Source organism: Cupressus sempervirens, chromosome 5 (assembly GCF_028749045.1).
Source record: "Cupressus sempervirens isolate cs-2001-9-10 chromosome 5, ASM2874904v1, whole genome shotgun sequence".
Taxonomy (NCBI): domain Eukaryota; kingdom Viridiplantae; phylum Streptophyta; class Pinopsida; order Cupressales; family Cupressaceae; genus Cupressus; species Cupressus sempervirens.
The window spans coordinates 661,090,080-661,096,113 of record NC_143122.1 but is presented as its reverse complement, the minus strand read 5'-3'; the positions used below and the strand labels follow the sequence as shown (position 1 = coordinate 661,096,113).

Sequence of the window (6,034 nt, the reverse complement as noted above, 5' to 3'; positions counted from 1 at the left end):
GTTAGTTTCTTCTTTTCCCTCGACAAGCACAATTTTAGTAGCAAGTTTCTGTTTCTCAAAACAATGTTGTACTATCTAATTTGCATATATAAGTTCCTTTATTAGGATGATTCCTTGTACAAACACCAACCAAGCATTAATAATAATAATAGTTAAAACGATTTTAAAACGTGTTCGTTTGCTCTCTTTTATTTTTTAATACACGGAAATACTTGCGTGTGAGAGCTTTAATATTTCTAATGTCTAATGCAGGATAGATTTAGATTTAAACATCGTGCACGTAGTTGCCCTTGAACAACCTGCACGTTGCTCAAAATCCCGGTTAGTTTTGGTGGCGATATTTAAAATATCGGCTACATAACTTAACCCTAAACACGGTGTTTTCCTGACTGAATTAAATGTCTTGAAAGCATTTAAGATTATAAATAACAAATCTTGTGAGCGAAGTGACGCTCTCGCAAGGCCGGTAGCAGCAACAAGTGTATTTGTATTTACCCCACAACACAAGACATCAAAACTCCAAGCGATAAGGATTACTATTTACACTATACCTGTATTGTAATCATTTTGCACCTCTATTTTAGAATGTAGTTGTTTCACAGCATTATAATTACCATAGCTCAACCTCTCATTCAAACAAGCTCATCAGTTGTGATCGATTTTTATTGTTAGCTATATTGTGTCAAGAATGAGTCAAGTTTCCCAAATGTTGCTGGTACTGTTGGTAGTGGGGTTATTAAGCCACGTACAAGGCTTCACCGATTCTCAGGCCATTGCGGACTTCATTGAGCCTCAGAACGTGGCCAGAGAAGCCGTCGGAGCTTCACGTCTTAAATGGAATAATACGGTGGCCACTTTTGCTCGGAATTATGCGAGACAGAGAAGAAACGACTGCCTTCTTCAGCATTCAAAAGGATCGCCAAATGGTAAAAATATCTTCTGGGGCAAAGGCTCCAGTTGGACACGTCGACAGGCAATGAATGCTTGGATTGATGAGAGCAAGTGGTATGTTCATTCCACTAACACTTGCACTGGCTCAGATTGCACGCACTATAGTCAGATGGTTTGGGCGACAACTGAGAGTGTTGGGTGTTCAATTCTCAAATGTAAGAGCAACGACACATGGGTCATATGCAGCTATGATCCTCCTGCCAACTATATTAATGATAGACCTTATAAATGAGTTGTTTATAGCAAGCATATATTTTGTAATTGAGAAGTAGCTAAGAATATTGTTTGCAACAGTATAGTGATTGACAAATAAAATAACACTACTGCCATTAACGGTTTATTGCGTTGGTATTCATGATTAGCACATTGACGGCTCATTGGGCTTATCGTTGTATGTCACCAACGAAAAATTTGAGTCTGAATTAGATCTCATCCAGAATTTTAATCGGTATTAGGCGTGACGTTTGGGTGATGGTCTAGGGATGGTTAATTTGGCTGTCTTAAAATGTATTATGATTTTGTTATTCCGCTATTTAAGACAAGCAATGGTTTGGCCGAAAATTTTCAACTTGATTATCGCATTGCTCTATTTTTAAAAATATAACCAGTTACCTTGACTGGAATTATGAATAATCTTTTCGAAGAAGGAAAATATGTTTCGGTTCTAGATAAAATTCTGATCTCAAAAAGGGCCTGAAATGCAGCTCTTACGAGAAAATGCTTCTATAAAATGTTTTCAAAGGAAACGTGACAGTACAGGTTTCCTTCAAGTGCAAATTAAATGGCTTTATGAGATGTTCAATTCATTAAATTTTGGTTGGAGAACTTTCATGGAAACTGATCTCTATTTCATTATTCCAGGTACAGTTATCGAACTGAAAGATTATTTACATCATTATAAAAGTCATTAATCATATAATATGAAATATTATTTATTAATGAACGTTATTGTACAAATTGGATCACAATAAGGCACTGCCCAAAATAAAACTATCAAATAATAAATTCTATTATGGAAGTAACACAAAACTACGATATTATTAAAAAACAAAATTCAACGCAATCCACTTATTTACATTATAACATTAATTGTATCCTTCATTAAAGATGTAGTTATGTTTTTAATTACTAATTAATTATGAAGTTGTTAAATAATGTTTATGGTTATATTTCATGTTTAGATAGTGTAGTATTGATATTTTTAGTCGTTACACTTTAAAGTATTTAGTCTTAAAAAAATTATATGTTCAATTTCTTTTTCTTTTTTTTAATATTTAGGTTCTTCACCTCTATGAAATTGGAAGATACCTTATGCACATCACTATTTTAACATATTAAATATTGATTAAATCACATGAATGACCCAACTTTTATAATGTATGTCAAGGTTAAAATAAAAATTTCTATGTATAAGACCTTCAAATTCATAGTTTAAAATCAATTTAATTGATTAGGACTATTAAATGATTGTATTTGATCCTATCTTAACATAAACAGGAAGATAAATAATTAAACAAATAGAAACATTGTTGTAATGGGATCATTTTGATCTACTAATAGATGAATGAAATAGAATGTGCTAAAGCTCATAATTTTCAATTTTAAGAATCCAAGACTATCCTAGAAACACAATAATAATGGCAATAGGCCTTCTTACCATTACATTATGGCATATGCTATTATTCAAATTATTTTAATCTTTTATGCATTCAAAAGTTGTTAAAATTATTGGAACAACTCTTCTAAGAATGAGGTTTTATGTAGGACTTAAAATTTTCTTTTGAAGACAAAAGTTCTATGTAAAAAAGCTCACAAATTTTCTCCATTATTTTAAATATTCTCTACAAAAATAGGAGCCTCTACATTTTTAAATTATTTGAACAGATAAAACATAATAGAAATAGAATTCCTTGCACTACCTTAAAAAGTTATTTTAAATACATGTTAATTATTATCATTAAGAAAAAAATAGAAATAAAAAAACATAAAAAACATATGTTATTTTATTTCACCTATTTTTAATAATTATAAAAACATAACAAAATTATATCTACAAAAAAAAAGCTCTGCTCTATGAAAATGACAAATATGAAAAAGTACCCGAAGAAAGAAAGAAAAAATGATTAAGTTTAAAACTAGACCTCCTCCAAACCACTATGCAAATCAAAACCAAAAGACAAGGGGTTGCACTCTCCAAATTAAAAAACAATTTGAAGTTCTCACCACAATCTAGGATGAACAATGAATTTTCAAATCATCAAAAAAATCAAAAGGTTTTGAAACTCTAATCTGACTTCACGCAAAATGAAACATAGTCATTCACAAAAATTAGAACAACAAAAATGAAGATGGATGGCAGATCATTCAAAACATAAAGAAGTATAAACAAGAAGGCAAAAAATAGATTACAAAACCATATAACAAGATCAGAGGTATGGACCAGCAACTGAAGAATCAAGAGTTCTTCTTTAATAAAACCAAATACACCAACGAAGAAGATCAAAAGTCTCTATTGGGGAAATCAAACACAAAAAGAAAATATATCAGCCCATCCTAATCTCAAAGCTAATTTAGGGCCTATTTCCGAAAGTAGTATATATATATATATATATATATATATATATATATATATATATATATATATATATATATATATATATATATATATATATATATATATATATATATATATATATATATATATAAATATATATATATATATATATATATATATATGTATGTATATGTATATATATATAGAATGTAGACAAAAAAAAATGCATTTTAAGTGGCAAAAACTAGGATTTTGGAGTTGCAGAAAAATTCAGAAATAGAGATCTCAAACCACATGCACCAATGTATAGATCATGAAATCCTACCACAAAACAAAAAAAAATTGTTCACAAAAAGGAGTCTGTAGGAGGGAGATATCACCATTTGAAAATCGCTGCTACTGTTATTTTTTCTGAATTGCCACCATGCCTCCGAAAAAAAAATGGCTCTAGATTTTGCCTCAGATGTTCTAGTTGGATGAAACACAATCTGATCTGGGGGTTTTTGGACCTTCTAAATGTGATGCAAATATCTGATTGGCACTAGCAAGCACCAATCTTCACCCATAAAAAGTCTCTTCTATGGCTCGATGGCCAAAAAGATTTTGGAAAATAATATAGATCTAAAAAAAATAGCAGACCTACAATTGAAAAAAAAATTCAAATCTAAAAATTAAATATACAGATCTGAAATGATCATACCAATTCTGTAAATCGATCCTTCGAGTGCCAGTTTGCAAAAAAAATTGCCTCACAATCGACTTTGGCTTAGGGTAGGCAACTTTATAGCCAATTTTCACCAATTTAGCATTCGAGATGCAATGGGGAGGTTAGATCTCACTGCAGACACTCCCAATTTCTATGATATTCCAAAGTTAGGCTATGGTGATCAAGCAAGATGATGGTCTCGAATGGCTATGTGTAGAGAATCCCCAAGACCTCTGATACCATGTAAGAATTTGCCTTAGGGAAAGATTGACCCAAGAACTAAGAACTCAAACACAAGCACAACTGTAGAACAAAAATGGATATGATCTATTAATTAGAGTATGTCCTAATACATTGCTCTGTTTAATATGTGATGTATGTAAAAACACACTAAGAGTGCCTATATATAAAGGCCTCTCAGGAAGAACCTAGAATGTCTCTAAAAACAACCAGGAGATAAGATAACCATTAACAACCAAGCAGACAACTTATCCAACATTCTAGATGAATGGATAAGAATGAGAAGGTTGTAGACACCATGTGCTTAATTAGTGTGCTAACTCTTGTGTTGTAGACAACATGTGCATAAAAGAGGTGAAAACTCCTGTGTTGTCAACATGACAACTCACAAGAGTGCACATACTCTTAGGTGACTAATAAATAAATAATAAATAATGCATTAACCTAAGTAAGCTTAAGTAAGTACAAATAGTAAATACTTATTTATACCAACAAAGAGGATGAAGAGACACATAGTGAAGTGAAGAATGAGGAGGACATGGGTGTTGATCAACATACCCTATTCCTTCCTATGTGTTTGATACCTTCAAAACAAGGACTAATATCATGGAGTGTAAAAAAGAGGGTGATGTGGGTGTGTAAGGTACAATTACTTCCCTTGATAAATTCATTAATCTAGTTAGCTAGATAGAACGGGTGGTTCGTTCCATGCCAGATAAACAAAAAGAAGGGAATATGGGGGGGGGGGGGGTGTGCAATTGATCTAATTTAGGATCTACAAGTTTTATGACTTAATCCCAACAATCAGATATACTTTCCTAATCCAAGCAGTAAATACGTGGTTATGTATTTAAAACCATTGAAAATTATAGAGAAGAAGAATTTAGAACTAATAGAGAGGAATCTTAACCAATTACATAAAATTAATTATTGCTTTTACTGAAGAAAATTAACCTAATTGAAAATGCAGAAAAGAACAACACATAACAAGCTAAGAGAAAGTAAAATGAGAGATAAGAGGCACAACACAATTTGATCTCAAAGTTCGCGTTGTTAGGACTATGTCTCTGAGTCTGCTTCTCAATCGGGGGACTGCTCTATTAAATCTGTCAAGTAAAATTGCTTTCTTACAAATTTCAAGCTCCAAGCCTTCACAATCTCTTTCTTCTTTTACAATTTTTGGTGCAGAATAACACCTTGTAAAATCTCTACTAAGAATTCAATAATTCCCTCATATTGATCTCTCACAACAATTTTTTTCTCCCAAAGACTAATTTCCCACAAGAGGTTCTTCTCCCAAGTCTAATTGTCTTCTAAAGGAGAGTAACTCCCCTTTTATACATAAAAATTAGTCATATTTGGTCTAAAATCAAATAACCACATAATAACCATTTTTCCATTTTAACATAACAAATTAACAAATATAAACCATATGAAAACCTCCTTTTGGCTTCTTGCAAATTATAAGCCATATAAAATAAACAAATCCCTTTTGGATACATAAGTTTAGGATATTGTTTTAATTATTTGTTTATATTTTGTTTGCTTATATTTTGAGGATATTTTCTTTTAAATCTCATCAT

At 31.4% G+C, this 6,034-nt stretch overlaps 1 pseudogene; it reads left to right on the top strand.

Moving 5' to 3' along the window:
• The first annotated feature begins 685 nt into the window (after positions 1–685).
• LOC149557632 (pathogenesis-related protein PR-1 pseudogene) lies at positions 686–1,183 on the top strand (annotated as a pseudogene).
• The last annotated feature ends 4,851 nt before the right edge of the window (positions 1,184–6,034 follow it).